Source organism: Mustela putorius, unplaced genomic scaffold (genome assembly GCF_011764305.1).
Source record: "Mustela putorius furo isolate JIRA1106 unplaced genomic scaffold, ASM1176430v1.1 tig00003867_pilon_pilon_pilon, whole genome shotgun sequence".
Lineage (NCBI taxonomy): Eukaryota > Metazoa > Chordata > Mammalia > Carnivora > Mustelidae > Mustela > Mustela putorius.
In genome coordinates, this window is record NW_025422019.1 from 26,637,897 (window position 1) to 26,660,706 (window position 22,810).

The 22,810-nt window shown below is 36.7% G+C and overlaps 1 long non-coding RNA gene across 2 annotated transcripts; it reads left to right on the forward strand.

Moving 5' to 3' along the window:
- Nucleotides 1-241: 241 nt before the first annotated feature.
- LOC106006348 lies at nt 242-17,436 on the forward strand. 2 transcript variants are annotated; one of them, XR_001180332.2, is made up of 5 exons: nt 242-387; nt 13,570-13,620; nt 16,123-16,187; nt 16,323-16,380; nt 16,609-17,436. It is a non-coding gene; the product is annotated as an uncharacterized LOC106006348 (long non-coding RNA). The 2 variants fall into 2 exon arrangements; XR_006602416.1 differs by having other exon boundaries at nt 16,123-16,380.
- Nucleotides 17,437-22,810: the final 5,374 nt, after the last annotated feature.

Below are 22,810 nucleotides of genomic sequence, written 5' to 3' on the forward strand. Positions count from 1 at the left end.
TAATTGCCTTATGATTTAGGTAATTGCCTTATGTCTTTAACTTTAAGAACCTTACCATAGTATATACTTCTATTACTCTTCTCCTATACATAGTCTGTTGTTTTAAGTTTCATATGTGTATGTGTGTGTGTGTGTGAGTGTGTGTGTAATAAAGCCCACATTTTTAATTATTTTTGTTTGAAAAGTACATTCTATTTTTATTTTTATTTTTATTTATTTAAGAGAGAGCACAAGAGCAAGAGAAAGAGAGAGAACACAAACATGGGAATGGACAGCAGGAGAAACAGGCTCCCCGCTGAGCAGGGAGCCCAAAGTGGGTCTGGATCCCACATTCCTAGGATTATGACTTGCGCTAAAGGCAGACCCTTAACCAACTGATCCACCCAGGTATGCCAAAGTGTATTCTATTTTTTTTTTTTAATTCATTAGGTATAGTTTTCAACAAGTACATTCTCATTTAAAGGGAAATACTAATAAAAAATTCTATTTATCCATGTAGTTATCTTTCCCGGTATTTTTCATTTCTTTGTATAGATACAGGATTTCATCTATCATTATTAAACCTGAATGAATTATTTTTAACATTTCTTATAAGTCAGATATGTCAATAATGAATGCTAAATGAAATAAGTTAATCAGAGAAAGACAACTATTTTATGATCTCACTCATATGTGGAATTTAAGGAACAAAACAGAGGATCATAGGGCAAGGAAGGAAATAATAAAACAAAATGAAATCAGAGAGGAAGACAAACCATAAGAGACTCTTAATCATAGGAAACTGAGGGGTGTTGGAGGGAAGAGAGGTCTGGAGATGGGGTAACTGGGTGATGGACATTAAGGAGAGCATGTGATGTAATGAACACTGGGTATTAAATAAGACTGATGAATCACTGAACTCTGTCTGAAATTAATAATATACTATATGTTAATTGAATATAACTAAAAAAATAAATAAAATAATGCAGTGCTTCAGCTTTTGTATACATGCAAAAATTTTTAGTTAAATTTTGTTTTTGAAAGATATTTTCATACTGAATATCCAGTAATTTAACAGATTTATTAATTTAGTACTTTATTTGATAGATTTATTCATTAGGTACTTTAAAGATTTCATCATGCTGTCTTCCTGGTATCATTGTTTTTTGGTAAGAAATCTGCCACATCCTTATCCTTGTTTCTCTGCATATAGCGTCTTTTTTTCTTTTGGGGTGCTTTTAAGATTTTCTCTCTTTTTTCTTTAAAGATTTATTTATTTATTTATTTATTTGACAGAGAGATCGCAAGTAGGCAGAGAGGCAGGCAGAGAGAGAGAGAGGGAAGCAGGCTCCCTGCTGAGCAGAGAACCCGATGCGGGACTCGATCCCAGGAGCCTGGGATCATGACCTGAGTTGAAGGCTGAGGCATTAACCCACTGAGCCACCCAGGCGCCACAAGATTTTCTCTTTATCCCTGGTTTTGAACAATTTGGTTGTAATGTGACTTGGTATGTTTTTCTTTGTTTCTTATGCTTAGAGTTTGTTGAGCCTTTTGGATCTGTAGGTTAGAGTTCTCATCAATTTTGGAAATTTTTCAGCCACCATTTCTCCAAAGTATTTTTCTGTTCACCCTCATTCTCAATAGCTTCATAGACTCCAATTATACACATATTGGGACATCTGAATTATCCCCCCAGCTAATTTTCTATTCACTTTTTAAATAATATTCTTCTCCATATATTTCATTTTGGATTTTTGTTATTTCTGTGTCTAGTACAAATTCACTAATTTTTTTTCTTCTGCTATGTCCTATCTACTGTTAATCATATATAGTGCAGTTTCATCTCTGATGTACAGTTTTCATCTTTAGGAGTATGATTTTGTTTTTTATTTTTCATATATTTTTTCATCTCTTTTCCTATATAACAGTTTAAAAGCTATCATCTTAACATCTAATTCTAACATCTGTGGAAGTTCTGGGTTGTTTTGTATGATTTTTCTCCTAATCCTAGGCCATATTTTTCTACTTCTTTGCATGCCTAGACATAGCTGATTGGATGCCAGACATGATGAATTCTATTTGAGTGTCCAATATGTTTGTGTTCTATAAATATGCTAGAGCTTCATTCTGGAACACAGTTAAGTTATATGAAAATAGTTTGATTCTTTCAGATCTTTCTTTTAAAATTCATCAGTCGAGACTGGAACAGTACGTAATCTAGGACTAAGTATTCCCTACCACTCAGACAAGATGCTTCTGAGTATTCCATTCAAGGCTTTATTTATTATGAAGTTTTCCATGTTGGTTGGAAGGGATAGGCATTATTCCCAGCTCTGAGTGACTATCAGAAACTATTACCTCAAATGCCTTTAGGTCCTTCTCTCCCCAGCCATAGGTAGTGTCTTAAATGGCCAATATGCAGCTGAATATTAGAAGATAATCCTTTATGGGTGTCTGGAGTTCTCTCTCTGCATCTTGCTCCTCTTTGACTCTATTTTACAGATTTTAGCCACCTTCTTCTCTCCAGATGCTTACTCTCACCTCTCAATTCAAGGAGTTTGCTGGATTAGTCTGTCTTCCTCTTCCCTGGGACATGTCTTGGAAACACTTTCAAGCCAGTAAGCTAGGGCAACTCTAGGACTTACTTCATTCCCACCCCCCATCTTTCAGGGATCACTGTCCATTATTTGATGTTCAGTGTTTTGAAAATAATTTTTTCTATATTCCTTTATTTTTCGTTTGTTTCAATTACAGTAAAGCTGGACCCTGTTGCTTCTCCTCAACAAGAGGTAGAAGGCTTATGTTGACCCCTGAGTCATTATTTTTTGTTCCATGGCTTTCTCATTTGTATCTCAAACAGAGCATAGAAATGAACAGTTGATGGTTCATCTGGATTTTCACAACATGAAGACCTGGGAGAACTGAGAATTATTAAGTTGACTGGCTAACTGTAGATAAAATCTCTAATTTGTAATAAAAATTATTTAGGGTTCAGAATAATTCAGTTTGGCTAAAGTAATTCTGATTTGAATTCAGTGACAGTTTTTCAAGTGACTTTGCTCTTTTTGTTACTGGATAAGTTGGTGTGCTTCCAAACACTCCATAATGGCTTAGCAGAACCAAATCCAGTAATTATCTCAGTGATTTTAGCCTTATACTTAGGTATACTAAGGTGTACCATCTATAGAACAAATTAGTGGGTTAGAGGAGTATAAAGGCCACTGAAGATCTATACCAGTCAGTTCACCGTTTTATTTTTCTTGAAAGCAACATACCCACAGCTTTACTCTCCTTGTTCCAGAAACATCTACTTACTTTTCTCTATTATTTTATCTTTGAAGATACAGCTAAATAAGAAAATTGTCCTACTCATTTAAAATATTTTCTTCCTCTTCCCACATTCCAAAATTACATAATGTTTTCCATTATTCTTAATCCCATGACTTAAACAACTGTTGTGATTTCATAAGTGGAAGCATTTGACTACAGGTGGGGATTAATTTGCAAAGGCAGGAAAACTGTTGAAAACAAAGAGCTAGTGTCCAAGTAAATATCTCTTGAGAAATTAGGAAGTACAAGCTACATTGCATGAGAGGAATTGTTACTCAGTATTATGGTTTAAAGAATTCCAGGTGGTCTGTGTGGGTCATAATGCTAGGTTTTCATCTTGGAATAATTTTGTTCTTTCCAACACTGTTTTTTTCTTTTTTCTTTTTTTTAAACTGTGTTTCTCCTATAAGTGCTAGAAAGTTTGTTTATATAAGCTTATTAAGTATGTAGCTATATAACACAAAATGAAAACTGAAAAGGATCTGTTGAAGAAGCATTATTTTCTATAATGTATAGACATAAATTAGGCAAGAGAATTTTGGGGGTAATGATGGGTAAAATGGGGGAGGTCACCTGGATCTGTGCCCAATTCTCCATTTTACTTTCTTCCTGTGTATATAACTCTCATCTCCACAGGTTGAAACTTTAGTGTATGTCATTTTTTCCCATTTTTGTGTTTGTGGGGGAAGGAAAAGGTATTAAAGTCCTTTCTCCTTGGGTGGAGAAGGCACACTCTGTTGGTAAATTGTACACAGGAGAGAGAGATACTGTTTACACATCAGGATGATACATATCACTATATAAGTGGCTGAGAATGATAAGCAGGATAAGATAGAGTAGCCTCTATGAACCACTGTCTTTTTGTCATGTGTCAAGATAGACTGTACAACTCACTTTATAATAGCATGTAACAAATCCTGCTAACAATTTAAATAGCCTATTCTCTTCAAGACTAATGAGCAAGTTTTACTTAGCTATTTTAGCCAATTATGCCATACTCTATATAAACCTTCCATTCCTTTATATTTCCCAAAGAATAAACTCCTTGGCATACCATGGCCCCTTTCATAATCTTATTCCAATTTACCTCCCAGGCCCCATCCCTCCTTGCATCTTCTTCTTCAGTTACACCAAACAGTGACCCTTCCTGAAATATGCAGTTTAATGCTTCTTCCCTCTTACGATCTTTTTTCTACCCAGACATTTTTATCTCTTACTTGCCAACTGTACTCCTGTTCTTCCTTCATGATCCACACTGAATCAAATGTCTTATCTTTCTTTAAACCATTCTTACCCCCCCCCCAAGTAGGCTCCCCACCCAGCTCAGTGCCCAACATGGGACTTGAACTCATGAACCTTAGGTCAAGACCTGAACTGAGATCAAGACTCTGAAACTTAACTGACTGAGCCACCCACGCACACCTTCTTTGAAGCCATTCTTAGCTCTCTTAGGAGGAGCCAAATCTTCCCCTATTTGTACCCTTTTTAATATAATTTAATGCATGTCATTGACTATCACCTCCAGGAAAAACATAATGTATCTCTGTTGTCATAGCTAACATAACTGCTGCAGGTAGGCCTTAAGTAAATGGGTAAATGAAATAATGAAGCTAATGAATAGTTCTTTCACACATCGAGATACCACTCAGAGCTGATAGCATTCACCATTCTCTTTTCACGTGCAAAGAATGCACTGAGCTCATCAATAGGGAATGTTCTAATTCATTTCAGAAGGATTTTTGTTGCATTGGATAGTCAATACCAGCCTAGAAGTGTTGATGTACTGTGTCTTTACAGGTTGGCTAGAGGGAGTGAAAAAAAAAAAAAAAAAAAAAAAAAAAAAAAAAAAAACCCACAGAAGCCGAGATTGCTGATGTTCAGTTAACCACCGACTCCATACTATCAACAGAAAAAAGGAAAAAAAAAAGTGTCAAAGCAATGGAAACTTCATGTCAGGGAGCTGGGTAGTCATGGTCTTATTTATTGTCTTGACCCTTAATCAAAAACTTTGTATAGTTGTTCTAGTAGTAATCTCCTAGTTGTTAGTGCAATGATTATAAGTAAAAAAAGAAAGAAAAAAAAAATGAAAAAACGACACTTAATAGCAGTTAGACATAACTACAACTACCTGGACTTGTAATCCCTTTACTACTTTCCTTCAGTATTTCCACTATCACTTACAGCTTCTCAAGAAAAAAAAAAAATACTCTTCTAGTAGAATTACTGAAATTCATCCATCAGGTAATATCCATGAATAAACAACAAATGATTTTTTAAAGTCATTTCTATTCTCAATGCTTTATTTAAATAAATGACAGCTACTTTCCTTGTCATAAGTATTAGTATATCAAAATTTTGTTTGTTCAGCCTAGTAAATAAATGATTTAATTAGGTTTTATATTTTGTTTGTTTCTAAGGCTAAAAGAACAAATAAATATAGTACATCTGAAACGTACAAGATCTGTAGTAAAAGCTTACAAAGTATCTGAATGAATAAAGGCCTGCTTTCTTTCTTTTTTTTCTTATCTCTGTTCTCTAACTTGAAGAAACAATGAAATTAAGCTAAATCGAATTTATTTAGTAAAGTTCACCTGATATGTTAAAGACAGATCTTCAAGTTTAATCTTTCTAACTCTGGGCCTGGCCCTTTGAGACTATTACCATCTCTCACATGCCCCTTTTATATAGAGAAAAGAGAAAAAAAATGCATGAGACAACTGTGAAATATTTTGCAAGATTTTAATATTACTAGAGTGAACTTTCATTCCCTTTGTTTAGCGGCCAGCTGTAGCTGACACAAATATATAGCTGCTAGCTGGTAGCCCGCCCTCAGAGTGAGATTTTTATATAAGGGTTTATTTATGGCTAATTTCTTTATCTTTATATTGAATATCATACTTGGTAGTATCTTTCAGCTTGTAATTATTTTTGCTTCACATCAAAGAACAACGTTAGAAATTAAAGTCCATTCACTGTTGTGTATGAGTCATAGCCTATGGTGAGGATCTTATAAAAGATGCTCATTTTTCTTTCTTTATCCATAACCCCCTCCTCTTTCTCTGTTCCCTGAGACTGTCTACCCCTACCTCATTCAGAGGGCTCGGTACTTTTGGTATTAATAAGTCATACTAATATATTAGCCATATAGACATGTCAGAGAAAGGAACTTTTTCGGGCTTGTCACCCTGATCTACAATCCAAGGAAACCTCAGTTTCTTTGCCTCTCGGGGTTGTCTTAACAGTTAAATTGTTTATGTCGACCTCCTAAAGCTCTTGCTGAATAAGAAAGACACACTTGGTACCAAGCTGCCTTTCCTTCCCTTGGTGTGGAATCCTATAGCACTGTGAAACTTATAAATAATTGAGTTATTTTTAAACCACTGGATGTTTTCCAGTCACTCTATTTCACACTGGATTAATTATGTAAGAAAACTGAATTGTTCCTCACCAGTGTTACAACTTTTAAAAACAACATGCTGTTTAAATTCAGGTTTGGCAACTCTGGCCCGAAAGCCCTCAAATTTATGGTACCACACCCATAGCATAATAAAACCTTTAGTGGTCCTTTGTCTTTTAGTTTGCCTTCTATTTTTTCTCAAGGGTGTTTTATGCTGGAAGATGCAAACAAAAGTTGTCCAGATGTTATTTGTATCAGAGCAGGATTTCAGTCCAGCTATCTGTGCTTGCAAATGTTTATTTTAATGGGTTATTGTGCAATCTTGCTATGTAGACCTTCATGGCCTTTATATGCATGTTCTCAGCAATGCCAGGACATTGTTTTTTAAAATATATCATTTTAGTCCAATTGAATGATTACTAGTCACTAGGGGAGCAAAAAATGTAACACCTGTAGAAACACAGAGTATATTTTTACCAATGCCCCTATGTTGACACTGTGCAAACTGCCTGCTTATGAAACCATGACCAATGGGCTTTAGGTAAGCAGGAGGAAGGTGTGGTCCAAGCCCTAGCAACAGTCCAGCCCTGAGACAAAGTTACACAGTTACACTGCTGCAGTAAACATAGCAAGGGTGTCGAAAAAAACCCCAGCTGTTGCCCCATGCAGTCTGATGGAATGAAAGAGGAGCTTAGCTAAATCACCATAGTTTGAGCTGCAAGTTTATTTTAGCTATTATAACAAGCATGGGGCTGGGCTTATTATTCATTTTTAGAATTCTAATAAAATCTTAACTGATGTCTCCTTGATATTAAAGCAAATTATTTACCCTGTATCTAAAAACATACATTATGTTGGATACACCAATTAATGATGGAGAATTTCTAGTCCTTAAAATAAATTTTGAAACAAAATTACATCATACAAAAAAGATTTGGTTTTCCAGAAAGTGCTAAATTTTAGAGGTACTAGTTTTCTCTAATCAATTATTTAAAATCAAAGGATATTTCTAGTACACATGTGAAGGACACATTTCACATTCTCAGTTATTGAAAAAAAAAAAAAAACAATTTGAATTTAATCTCGGTTTTAGAAAGGACCCCGAAGAGGAAAATTATTTTAAGACCTGTAACATCAAAGACTTATCAGTCACACTAAAGTTTTCACTAGGCATTTCACTGACATTTTAAGTAAAATATAAATATTTAGTTGAAAATAAAGCAGAAGATAGTCTTTTTCAGTCAGCTTTGAGGTAAATTAAATGTTGGTGTAGTTTTGTAGATACAAGCAGCCAGGAAAACACTTGGTGATCCAGAAATTAGTGTATAATGAGGAAACAGTTTTTTAGAACTTTGGAAAGAATTAGATTTTCTTTATTTCATATGATGATATGTATATGTCAGTCAACATTGATTAATAACACTATCCCGTATTCGTCTAATAGTTTGTTTAGACAGTGGACATTAACTCATGGCTTTACAGATTTGCTTAGCTTATATAGTGTCATACTCTTATCACTCCCTGGTGTCTGAAATGACCTCATTGCTGTCTTGTTCTTCACAGGTGTGGACGCAGTGCTTTTTCTGTGAAATTCAGCCCCATGTACTCAAATGGCTTATTGTTCAGATGGATCAATGGCTAGCATAGTCAACGCATTAAATAGTCACGTTTTACATCAGCATCCCAAAATATAGAACTTGCCTGAAATATTGATCAACTCCCTCAATTTCTCTATGAAAATCATGTACAAGAGCAGTTAAATACGGCACATTTTTGGCAGAAAACAAGAACATCAAAATTGGGGGAGAAAAAAAAAAGTATGCTGTTGCTTTCCCTCTCTCGGTCTAGGAAGCTCTATTGCTGTAGTAAAAACTCAGATAATTAGATTTCTCATGTCTTATTTTGGGTTGCCCCAGTAGCCAAACCTGACATAAGGATGTGAGGGCAAGCAGTTTACTTGGAAGGTGCAGGAAACAATAATTGAAGGTGGCAGGATAGAGACAGAGAGAAGTGAAGTCATGCACCAAGGAGGGCTTTATTAGCCAGCTATCCCGGGGTGTGGCTGGCACCGGACACTGCAGAGGATCCTAGAATATAGTGGGAAACAGACCTCAGAATAATCCTAGTCTAGAGGTGAGGGAACCGAGGTATTTATATACCATCTCCTTAGAGGCACTGAATGCAAGATTTATTGGGTAGAGGTGGGGCTGAAGGGGTGGAGTGGAGGCAGTGGTGGCAGTATGTTAACTCCTAGTATTTCTGGGTGGTTGCAAGTGCGTGGAATAAGCCCCTCAAACACACAGAAGCAAATGGGTGCAGGGGGAATTCAGCCAGATCATACCACAAAATCTGCAGGATGAAGATGGGATACTGTGAGCATCTTGTTACATTTGGCGAAGAAGACATTCTATGATTGGGATTTCTAGTTAGCTAAAGATTTAATTAAAAATGTACACTTTGATTCATGTTGCCAAAAATGACTCTAAAATATTTTTAAAAGTGTTTCCAGGTGAATTGTATGGGGAATATGATATATATCTTTCCTTAAAAGTTTGAGATCACATGATCCTGTGATCCTAATCATAATGTCTCAAGAAAGAATATTACCCAAGGCGAAGTCCAATGTATGGGGAACACAGATAATTTTGCCCTCACCTCAAAGGAATGTTTTAGGAATTTATTCTGATTGAAAAACTAAAGCGAAATGTTCTGTGATTGGCCATGTTTTATTAAAAATAGACTATAACAAGAAAATTAAAAATCCTAATTAATTGAAAGATGTGCAAAATTAATTTCTGTTAGTCAAGGTTTTATTATGGTTGCCAAAAGGAAAGCAGAGCTATTAATTCAAGAACTCATTCACTTATTCAGCAACTTTTATAAAATATTTACCAAGTCCAGAAAATTATAAAATGAATAACATGAAGGTGCCCAGCAGTGGTCAAGGTCTTTAGAATAGTTGAGACTTGGTACTGAAATTTAGTTCTGCTGCTTTCTAGCTAGGAGTCTTCAAATAATTTGTCTTAGTTCTCCAGTCTCAATTTCTTCTTCTGTAAAATAAGAGTAGGTGAGTTAAGGAATTTAGGGAGATAATGTTTTCAATGAACTTAAGAGCATGCCTGGCACATATTAAACACTCACTGATGTCATTTTCATAAGTGGTGGTAATGGGAATGCTAGGGTTGTTGCCATCTGAGCCCTCCCAATAGGCTAAAGGGGGCAGGTGTATACACGTAGTGCAGGGCAAAATGCAAGTGTTCTGCAGTCACAGAGAATGAGCACAATTAGACAAATATCTTCTGAGATATGTAGATGGTTCCGGGAGGACAGAAGGATTTCTGATAGATGATTATGGGTCAGATGGAAGGAGTGAGTATAAGTCAAAGCATAGTGTTTTAAATGGACCTGGTGTGTCTGTAATGTTTGAGTACTAAGGGCCTGAGACACAGAGCTCAGGTAGTCATCTCTAAATGCTGGATGGTCCCATGCTTCAGTCCTTGGACTCCCCTTTCTATCTACCCTCATTCCTTTAGGTGATCTTATCTATTCTTCATGGCTTTGATACTATCAGTTCACTGGTAAACTCTAAGTTTAAGTTGAAGAATGCTAAATATAGGTTTTCAGATAAGCCCTCTTCCCCAAACCTCCTTGTGCATTTCTACACAGACACTGGGATATCTAATGGGCTTCTCACAATTAATATGCACAAACCCAATTCTTTATGTTTCCTCCTAGAAGTTACTTATTTTCCCCATAAACTTTCACAGTTCAGGTAATGTAAATTGCATCCCACTGTCATTCAGACCCCAGCCATGGTATCCTCTTTCATTATTTTCTCTCTCAAAGCATGCACCTACTTCATTATCAAATCTGTTGTGTCAGATTTGAAAATATATCCGGAACATGACTTCTTCTTACCTTCTCTACTAATACCATGCTGGTGTTCCTCCTAGATTATTGAGATAGTCTCTCCAAACATGTCTCACTGCTTCCTGCTGAGAATAAATAACAGCAAGTTTAATCCTGTTTGACTGAAGTATAGCTTGTTCCTCCTCTTCAGGCCTCTGAAAGCTCCCTGGCCCTCATTTCATCCAGACTAAAAGCTCAAGTCCCTAAAAACCCAAGTTCCCTCTTAATATGCCATTCCAGTCATACTGGGTTTCTTGTTCAGCAGATAAGGCTTCACATTCTCATCTTGGGACTTTGGTTTGCCTATGTCCTCCATCAGCATCATACCCCCAGTCAATCTCCTGGACAGTGCCCTTACCTTCTTTAAGCTTTTGTGTAAAATTCACCTTTCACTCTGAGGTTCATACTGACCATCCTGTTTAATGGTGTAATCTGTACCCCTTCACATATGCTCCCATTTTTTTCAGAATGAGTTTGTTCTACTTATATTTCCATACCTGTTGTTGCCTTATAACTCAGTGTGTCATTTAGTACTTTCATTTAATATTTACCTCTTCCCTGCTAGTAAGATACAGCACCATGAGGGCTGCTGCCATTGTGCATTCTGTTCAGATGTTTGCTGAAAGAGTGCTCCACACAGGAAGCTGTTTGAGAACAAACAGAAGTGATGCTCTGTCTTCCTTCTCCTGAAGTGCGCTTTCCCTCCATTAACAGAAACAGTCCCTTTCATCCACAGTTCACAATATTCCTAATCATTTAAAAGGTCTTGAATATAATGTCTGTACTTTAAAGTTTCTCTCCATTGGAAACTAGAATATGATATGAAGTAAAGAGCTGTTATTTATGATATACTGTGGGAGATTTCTTTCTGCAAAAATTATTACTGCTAGATCCATCTTAGAAAAAACACTAATAACATATTGAGTAATTCCAATATGGTGAGCATTGTATGTATTAATTCATTTAAATTCACAATATGAATGACCATTCTCTTCAATGATTTGAAAACTAGAGATCAGGAACATGTAGTTGTTTGCCAAGATTCACAACAAAATTATTGGGGTGGTAATCTGGAGTTGCACGCCGGCGTTTTTCCTACTCCTTAGCTCTTATTTTTGGTTGGCCACCTTGATTTGATACATGAATCTCTATTGTGTAGATATGAGAAAAATTTAAACATGCACAAATGTCTCTGAATCCAATAAGTGAAGGATAAATGCTTTTTAATGAATGTATGTTTTTATCCAAGGAACTTTATCGTTTTTTTTTTAAGATTTTTTTTATTCATTAGGGAGAGAGAGAGTATACACAAGCAGGGGGAGCAGCAGGCAGAAAGAGAGGCGGGCTCCCCACTGAGCAAGGAACCTGATGTGGGACTCAATACCAGGACCTTGGGATCACGACCCGAGCTGAAGGGAAATGCTTAAACGACTGAGCCACTCAGGCATCCCTATCATATTTTTAGTATTTATCTTGCTTTCAGACCACTGTGTATTGAGCAGCTCCATAGATACAGAGGAAACTTCATTCCATATAAAAAAGATGCTGAGATTAAGCATCCCTATAGAAAAAGCCAACTGGTGGGGCGCCTGGATGGCTCAGTGGGTTAAGCCGCTGCCTTCGGCTCAGGTCATGATCTCAGGGTCCTGGGATCGAGTCCCGCATCGGGCTCTCTGCTTAGCAGGGAGCCTGCTTCCCTCTCTCTCTCTGCCTGCCTCTCCATCCACTTGTGATTTCTCTCTGTCAAATAAATACATAAAATCTTTAGAAAAAAAAAAAGCCAACTAGTAAGTTATACTTACTAATTATACTAAGGAGGTTTGAACTGTCATAACTGTAGTGTACAGCTATACCACTTTTTTCAAAAACCTATTTAAAGTAGCATCTCATGATGTTTACTGACTAAAAGTGATCTTTCAAATATTTTTAGTTTTGATACTTTCTTGAATTTTTTTCAAAATTTTGGTCTGAGTTTTCACAAGGGCCTTTTTTTTTAACATCTTGTATCCTGTTTTTAAGCAAAATATTGGGGTTTTGGTGGGGTGTGTGTGATACCTTTCTCATTCTGTTGAAGTTAATGTTCATGATTTTAAAAGTTTCATTCACTATTTTCCTAATTTATGTTTACTACATAGTGAGGCAGAAGCATCTGTTTAAATTCATCTCCACCGATTTTATTTTACATTTTCTAACCCAGATTACTAATTTGTGTCATTTTCTTCACTCTCATCTGGAGAACTCTTCTTTCCCTTTTCCAATGCAGTAAGTAACTCTTGAGGAGGGGAAAAAAAAAAAAGAAATTCAAGTTCATTTAAGATCAAAGAGATTTTGTGTTTCTCGTCTCTTTTGTTCCCGATCATTTATCAGCCAACAAGGAGGAGATCTAGCCCACAATCACTTTAGGCATAAACTTAGAAGCAAAGAAACTTACAAAAGAAAGGATCCTTTGTCCACAGAAGAAAGTCATATTGTCCATTTCTCTCATTTTAGAAGTGAGAAAAGTGAGGCCCAGAGAGTTTAAGTGGCTCCCTAAGGGCATGCTGCTAAAGAGTGCCCACGCCAGAACCAGCTTCGGGACTACGAATTTTGAATTCTCAAACATTCTATCTTATGACGTAGCTTTGCTTAGTTTTTGCAAGTAGGGGATTGATGCCATAAAGAAAACTTACTATTCTGTCACAGAAGCATAAGGGCATCAATATTCTAACTAAGGCTCATTTTAATTTTTGGTGTTTCCCAAATTTTCATGTGAACACATTTCAGTTTGGGGCAGCAAAAAAACTTTTCTTCTGAAACTTCAGACTTATGTGAGAAAGTTAAAGTCTGAGAAGAGAAACTCATTTGGTCATTTTCAAATAAGATTCCATGTAACAATGGATGTGGCTTTTCTTCTTTTTATCTGCATATGTAGTAAATAAACATGATGGTTAATTTCATTTGCTTCCCTTTTTAAGCCACACTGCAGAAAAGAGGCAAAAGAATTGGATGGCAAGATTTCCAACGAGGTAAGTTTGCTTATCCTTAGTTTATCTTCTGCAAATGAGCATGTATAAAACAGTCCACCTACTGTTCCAGTTGCTACAGTTTAATGCACTTCCACTGAATAATCCTGTTAACCTAACCTTCAATTTGCTGGGGCCTGAACTCTGAATTACAGCTTACGAACATAGTTTAACAGCTGGTACAAGGGCTTCTTTTGAATTTTTAATCATATGAATTAAAGATTGCTAGAGATGTTTTTTTAGACTTCTCTTAGAAATGATCTAATGTATAGGAAGTCAAGTATAGAGAAGCCCAAGGGAATGGAAGCACAAAGGTACTAGGCTTGGAGACAGTAGGCTGCACACACTGCTCACCAGTTTGGTGAACTGCAAAGTATTCATTAAAGATGGCAACTTAAGCAACCATAACATTATCAAATACTGTAGTGTCTTCATTTGTACAACATATATTTTGTAGTTACCTTCAGATATGCACTAGTCAGAGAGAAGTGAGCATATATTTTGAAGACCCATTATAGCAAAACCTTAAATTGGTCCAAGGACAAATCAGAAGGTAATCCCTATACTAAAGGATTATTTGATCATCATTATAGAATTTCCTAAAAACAGCAGTGTTTTGCAAGTGATGAGGTTTTTGTGAAATTTAGTGTACACTGAAATTAATTTAGTAAGGCATGACCAATAATCTTTAATTATTTAATTTAAATAATTTTAAATAGTATTAAATTATTTAATTTAAATAATTAAAAAAATAAAACAAGATAGAATAGAAAATGTCAGAATGCATCTCATTTAGCATAAACTGTCATGTGACATTTCGTGTTAGTTATATGTGTTTGTGAGTGTGCGTGTGCTAATAAACTGGTTTGTTTTGTGTTTTTTTCCTGTTTAAGGACAGTTTGAAAAACACTGGTACAGGATAGATAGTTAAATTAGATTTCTACTTCCAAAATTTTTATTATTCCAATGTACCTTCTTAAGAATATAGTGAGCACATATAATTAGGTATATATGGAGTAATAATATTAACACACAACAAAGTTCAATTCTCTGGTAACTTCAGAAAAATGCACCAAGAATGACAATTATCAATAATGTATAGTGATATGACAGGGGAAAAATACTTATTATTAGCATTTTTTTAAGATTTTATTTATTTACTTGAGAGAGAGAGAGAGAGAGCATAAGTAGGCAGAGAGGCAGGCAGAGAGAGAGAGATTGAGAGAGAGAGAGAGAGAGAGAAGCAGACTCCGTGTTGAGCAGAGAGACCGATGTGGGGCTTGATCCCAGGACTCTGAGATCATGACCTGAGCCGAAGGCAGAGGTATAAGCCACTGAGCCACCCAGGTGTCCCAATTTTTTAGCTATAAACATGTGTGTGTGTGTGTACATTTTACTAAACCCCTTATTCTATTATTTATCCCAGCCTGAGTTTCCTTACATGCTGAAAGTTGCAGGGAATATATTCTGTACAACTGGACATATTCTTGCGTACTATGTAAGAAGATTAGAGTTTGGGAGTTAAGACATTGTTTTGTTATTTAGCATTTCAAGTTTGCATACTTCCATACAGTGTAAGGACAACTATTCATCTATTAGAATCATCTACCCAAATATAGGTAAAAGGAAGGTAAACTAAAAGCAAACCAACAAAATCAGGGCATTAACCAAAATAAATCATGAGTCTTCCTCCTTCATAAATCTGTGCATCCTCTCATAGACTTATTTCCCAGTAGAGGCAACACAAGATTTCTGGTTGTTTGGATAAGTACAACCAAGCTTTGTTCTCATAAACATAAATGGTTTTATTATATATATGTATATATGTGTTTATTGTAGACAATGTGTATATATGGGTTTATTTTATGCCAATTCACCTCATCTTTTCAAGAACAAATAAGTGCATCTGTGAGAAGTTTGGGTCATATAAAATGATTTCAAATGTTGAGGAAGATGATGTATTTAATTCTTTGGGATCAGTATAATTCTTCACATCCTAACTAAGAATCTGTACATGACCCACTTAATTCCCTTTCCAATACTGTCTTCAGTGAGACTAATGAGTAGAGAAATTTACCTTTTTTGGTGACTAAGTATAGGCTTTGTTTGCAAATAAAGCAAAGTGAGATGAGAACAAAGGAATAAATGAAGATGGCTCAATTCATTAAAAGGACACAGAACTGGCCATAGAATAAGAAATGCATGAAGACAGTGGTTTCAGTAATTTATATGGCTCATTGTAGTGAAGCAGTAAGGCAAGAAGTAACGGAGGAGAACGGATTTTGGATGGTTTTTTAATACTTTTTTTACCATGTGATGAAATGGTTGCCTAAAGCTGCTGGCTGCATTTAATTATTTTTATTTCAATTTTATTTTTTTAAATGTAGTTACTTCATAGACACAGATATTTTCCAACATCAACTCCTGAGTGGTATAATATAGAATGCTTCATTAGCAATGGAAATGGGCTTAAGTTTGCAGCAGGAATTTTCTGACTGTTTTTAGATGTGGAAGAAGCTAGCAGCAAGATCATAGAACCTCTCCCTCCCCGCCAGAGAACGTCAGAACAAGTAAAAAATTTCTATTTAATCCACAAATTTCACATAAAAGCTATCCTCGTTTACTGGTGCTGCTTTTACTTCACTAAGGTCTCCCTAACACTTGTTCTTCCTTCTGCTTTTCTTTACTTCATGCTGCCATGTAAGAAAACAAAAATGCCTCAGCTGGAAGGAGGATGTGGGTGCTGCTTGAGTATGTGTACTGGTATGTTTCTTTATCCACACTCTCCCCTGGGTTTCCTCATTGTCCTTTTGGGGTTGGATTAGTTCAGTGGTTTTCAACCAACAGCATTAACACAGCCTGGGAACTTAATAAAAACGCAAGCTTCTGGGTCCCTTATCAAGTCAAGTGAATGAGAAACTCTCAGGGCTCAAGGGAAGGTTGGATTTCTGTATACTCCAATATGAAATGTTCTGTTATTTCATCTTGAAGAATTCAACCCAATGTCTGGAAAACATGGCGAGATCACCACCAGCAATGCAACTGCGAAACCTGACAGAATTCCTTTCCTGGCCACGCCCACTGCTCATTACCACACACGTGTTTGAGCATCAAGTATCTGCTCATTCATACTTATGCCAAAAGTCGCAGCTCATCCCAGGTGGCTCAGCTAAAAGTGCATGTGTTCAGTCAGCAAATATTGGTTGAATGCCTGGTGTGTGCCATTCACTGTGCCATGCACAGAGGACATATTGTGAAGATGACTGTCATAGGTCCATGACATTGAATCCTCTGCAGAGGTGAGAAGAGTATTTGGAGAGCTGAATCAGGAACTTTTTTTTGGTTGCTGATGTTACAATTAAAAAAAAAAAAAGCTGTATATTTCCCATAGTTTACACCCTGCAGGTGTAAAAGCCTTTCCTATGAGAGAGGATGGTTGCATCCCCCTGATGCAATTCTCTCTGGCTGACAGTATGTTTACTAAGAATGCTATCTTTAGGGCATTCTAAAGAAAGGCAAACTACAGTACCAGAGAACACAGCAGCTGGGACGTGTGCATGAGCCTCCAACTCCAGTCTGAAGGGTGAAGCTGAAGCCTCGGCCACAGCTGGAAGAATGGGGAGCAGAACACTGGCAACGGGCAAAATGGTTATTCATTTCCTCTCTTGTGATCTTTCATATTTCATTTTTGTGAATCTCAATACATAGTTGAGACTTTTCCGATTCACAATCAACCCTGATTATCTTTCTCCTCTCTCCACTTTTCCCTTTTTAGTTTCTTGGAAACTGTTAGAGGAAGAAGATTAAAAACTATCTGGCATGGAACATTCTTGCCTTTTTATTTTTTAATTTTTTTCCTTTTTAGATCACTTAGTTTTTGTCTAAGAATTGAGGAAAAGAGACAAAAGAGAATAAGACCAAGGGATAGGAAAGACAGAAAATTTTGTTTCTCTTCAAATATATTTTTCATCTCTGATCTCACATAAAAACTTTGCAGTGCATTCAGTCATAATATTTACATCGTTTTAAACAGGTAGTGATTCTTTTGGTGACAAAATTATTATACAGTGTTAATCCCCTCTTATGCTCCCAGGGTTTGGTAGCTTTTATTTTCCTCATAATTTAGTATGTCTGGACATTTTTTAAAAAATATTTTATTTATTTATTTGACAGAGAGAGACACAGCAAGGGAGGGAACACAAGCAGGGGGAGTGGGAGAAGGAAAAGCAGGCTTCCGGCTGAGCTGGCTCCCTGAGCAGGAAGCCCGATGTGGGGCTCGATCCCAGAACCCCGGGATCATAACCTGAGCCAAAGGCAGACACTTAATGACTGAGCCACCCAGGCACCCCTGTCTGGACAATTTAATTTGAGTGACTGACCTAGTAACAATTTGACTACTTCAAGCTGCTTCTCCTGACTTTTTGCTTACCTGAGCTTACCTGAGTTCCAACTCTTAAAAATCTCTACAATTATTTGCAACCCATACATGAAGCCAACAGGATCCGCATAGTAGTTGAGGGCATACCGGATACAGGACATTGGGAAGCACAGCTCACATTATAGCCAAAAAGCTCTATCTCCCTCAGGGGCATTGTCTTTATCCTGAACAGAAGTTTTTGGTGGTTAGCCCCAAGTCCTACTCAGTTAAGAATAAATAAATTAAACGTAAGTTAAAATTATGTGACTGTTTTGGAAAGACAAAGCTTTAAGTCATGAGGGAGAGTGACTATAACAAATGTGGATTCAGAATCTCTCTGCACTATGCTCTGCAAAGCACCCCCGCGCCCCCCCCACATGCAGAGGTTAAGAGATACTGAAAAATGACAGAAGTCTGGAACAATGGGGTGACTATGAATGTAATATTATTACATTCATTATGGATAATTGTTAAGGCCTGAAACTTGGATTCAGAAACAAAATACACAAAGGTAGGACTGAGGGTGATAGAACTTAACGACAGCAGTTGTGAAAGAGACTGAGGCATTTAGTTGACAATGAGCTCAGTAGGAGTCAACAGTAATGTGGCTGCCAAAAAGACTGATGGGCCCTCAGGCAGTATTAATAGAAGCATTGCTCTAGAATAAGGCAGATAGGGTGCAACTCAACTTGAAGTTGCACACACAACACCCAGAGAGTTCAGTCAACCCTGCAGGACCCACGTACATCTGTTTGCAAGGAACTGTAACATGGCAAGCAAAGCCAGTTAAGAATTACCACACATGAGGAATAGTCACAGGAAATGAAGTTTACCTTTAGAAAGGTCTAAAAAAAGTACATGTGCCAGGAATAGTAGACTTGTGAAAAAGGCTTAAGTTATTCTTCATGATCAAGAAGAAAGAGAACCCCTTGATAGAACTAGCCTTGGAGAGATGAGCTAGAATAATAATTTAGGCATTTCAGTTCAGACAAACCTGGCATGGCTTCCTGGCTCATCGGGCTACTCAATAAAGATGAACAAGTTTATTCTTCTCTTCTTCACTTCTATTTCCATATCCATGGTTTGAGGAAAATAGCTACCTTATAAGATTGGATATTGAGGATTAGAAACAAGGCATTCAAAATAGCAACCACGGTGCCTGTTGCCACATATGCATAAAATCTGCTGCAACAAGAACAATCAGAGATACCTACAGGATAATGGACAAAATTGGGAAGAAGTAAATAAAATTATGCTTATTAGGGGAGGTGATAAGGAAGGAAAGATAGAGTTGAGAGTGGATGGGGGATTAATCAAAGAACCTGTAGGGTTTCTTAGGATCCTGGGAGTTGTTAAAAAGATCTTATAATATAGCTGTATATATAGAAAAAATACATTAAAAATAAATCTAGAAGAACAGTCAATCTATGAAGAGACCTAGGCATTTTTTGGTCTCTGGTGTCTTATAAATATTTAGAAAGAACATCTTTCCCTTTAAATATCAGAAACTTCTTAAAAGGAATTCAGAAAATAATAAAAGTATTTCCTAGGGAACAGTGCTGAGATGGGTTAAAATTATCAAGAGCGTTATAGAACACCCTTTCTAAATTATTTGAATAGGTAATTTATTCCATAGTTCAAAATCAACCCTTCTCACCCAATTAAAATCTTGCCTCTTTTTAGTACTCTGAGGACGGACTGCTTGGAAGTCCTGCTGAGAACATTGTATACATTGTTTTCTTTCATGTAGGCTTAAGTCAGTTGACTTGTAATAGCACTTGCACCTTCTGTATCTACTTCCTTTCTTTATAATTAAGAAGAATCTGAAATGTATCTGGGACAAAGTATGTTTCAAGTATATCCTTTTAAATTGCATTTCTAAAGCTATTTGTGATGTTAAAAAACTCTCAACTTGTTTCAATTTCAGTGTTACTTCAAGAAAATTGCCCACCAAAAGGTGTTACTCAGAAACATAACCCAGCGTCCGCCTGTGGAAGGCAAGGTCATTCAGCATTCACTCAAATCCCTAATAAAAGCCTCTGTTTTTTGTTTTGTTTTGTTTTAAATAGTTCCTTGAAATACTAAAGAACTATATAGTCATGGGGATATATGCCATATTTCGTTCATTCATGAATATAGCCTAACACGTGCTCATAGTAGTGTACACTAAATGTTTGCTAAGAAATGAACAAATAAATAACACTGTGCATATCAGTGGTTTTCAATCATAGTTGCACATTAGAATCATTCAGGAAGCCCTTTAAAAAGGCATGCCTGAGCTTACTCCAGAACAAGGAAAAACAGAAACTCTATAGGTAGGGCCAGGCATTGATATTTTTCAAAAGACAATTACATGAAGGTAAGATTGAAAAAGTTTTAAATGATCGTGTTTGTATTTTTTTTTTTTTTTAGATTTTATTTATTTATTTGACAGAGAGAGACACAGCGAGAGAGGGAACACAGCACAGGGAGTGGGAGAGGGAGAAGCAGGTTCCCCGCAGAGCAGTGAGCCCAATGCGGGGCTCTATCCCGGGACCCTGACCTGAGCTGAAGGCAGATGCTTCAGATGCTTAATGACTGAGCTACCCAGGCACCCCTCGAGTTTGTATTCTTTAAATCTTTCATCTCTCTCAAAGTCTCATAGACCACCTCTTCTGCATATATTTGATAAGGGGTGCTAAGGTTTGGTATTCCCCCAAATCACAGTCTTTATATTTGTACCTTAGAATTTTCAGACAAGCTATTTCTTATAGCAGTTAGATGAACTAAAAAATGTAAGTATTTAATTAAAAGTTTATGAAACTAGACAGCTTGATATGAAATGGTTGCATTCTTGGGAATTCTAACTAATAAGTAAGACAGGCCTTAGCATTATATATATTTTAATTTTAAATGAACAAAATATAAAAAAGTGGATAGGTGCCTTATAAATTTCTCTGTAAGGACACTTTTCTATTTTGTTTACTGATATATCCCATCCACCAAGAACAGTACCTAGCATATAAAAGTTACTCGATAAGTAATGAATGAATGAATGAAAGACATTTCCACCCTTCGTAGAAAGCCATGCTTAATTTAAGTTCATAGAGCTAGAAATCACATATGTAGGGGCATAGAGTGGAATTTTACCTCAGAGAATTTTCAGCTGGCCTGTAGAATATTTTAGAAGAAACTACATTATAAATACATTTAGGCTGGGCATGCTCTCTTCTAACCCACACAGATCCCTCGTACTTTTTATTGATCCTCAGTCTGATTCAGGCAAATATATAAAAAATAAAATCTTTAAATTTATATATAAATATATATATATATTTATATATAAATTTATATTTATATATAAATATAAAGATTTTATTTTTTTGACAGAGAGAGACACAGTGAGAGAGGGAACACTAGCATGGGGAGTGAAAGAGGGAGAAGCAGGCTCCCCGCTGGGCAGAGAGCCCAAGGTGGGGCTCCATCCCAGGACCCTGGGACCATGAACTGAGCCAAAGGCAGATGCTTAACAACTGAGCCACCCAGGTGCCCCAGAAGGTTGTTGGACTCAATCCCAGGACCCTGAGATCATGCCTGAGCCAAAGGCAGACACTTGACCAACTGAGCCACCCAGGCACCCTTTTTTTTTTTTTTTAATTTAGGTTTTACAGGCATTTGTATATGTAACTTCTCTACACAAGTGTTTTTTGACATATGGTTCCTAGACTAGAAAACTCAGAATCAACTGGGTACTCGTTAAAAATGTAAATTCTCAGGTAATCTGGGGGTTAGTAAGTCTCTCCTGCTGATTCAAATACACTAAAGTTTAAGAAAACTACCAATCTTAGGAAGGCCTGGCCTGGTAACATCTTTTAATTCGGGCATACCTTGCAACACTGCCCCCAACAACAAAACAAACAAAACAAAAATGAAACATATTTTAATGTCCCGTCCCAGATATACTGACAGAGACCAAAGCTGTGGGATCAAGTACCAGAAACCTAGGTTTTTAAATAGTCCTTCCCTCTCTGCCCCCTAGAATAGCTCTTTTGAAGTCAGGCTGAGAGAGTCCAAAGATTAGTGTTTAGGGACCACCTTGAATTTAGCTGTGCAAAACTGGCCAGTAAATTTTCATGCTTTGTCCCTGAAGGAAACCTTAAATATGGTGGGAGAGGGGTCACACTACAGCAATGGACACTTTCATCACCATGAGCACTGACTCCTATCTCCGTTTCTTGACTTTATCTAAACTTCAGGTTTTCTTCCTGCCTTTTGCTAACTTTCCATCTTGGTGACATGCTTTATGCTGGTGAGCTATTTTTCTGGGTCTATCCTAGTAGAAAGCAATTAAATGTCACTCACTTGGTATCCCTCAGGATATGGCACTGTAAAGACTCTACCATCCCCCCCCCCATTTCCATTTCCACTTTATACTTATGTAATGAATCTGTTTAGCATTATAGTTACGACTTCTACTTTTCTACTAAAAAGTTGCTAATTCATTTAATTCATTAGTTTGGCAATGGATTTCTTCTATAATCTAATCCCTGGCAAACTTTCCACATGATCATGGTTCTAAACATTGCCCAAATACATAAATCTTCAATGGCACATGGAATAACTAAAAGTAAGCTCTTTCATGTCCTTCTCATATGGCTACATGTTCCTCATTACTGAATGCTACTCATGAGGACCAAATTGAATCTATTGTGTGCAGTCTATACAATGTCCAGAGAAGGCTGTGAGTGTATTGCTAGTTCCAAATACTCATTCTGAAAGAACCCAAATGGTGCTCGG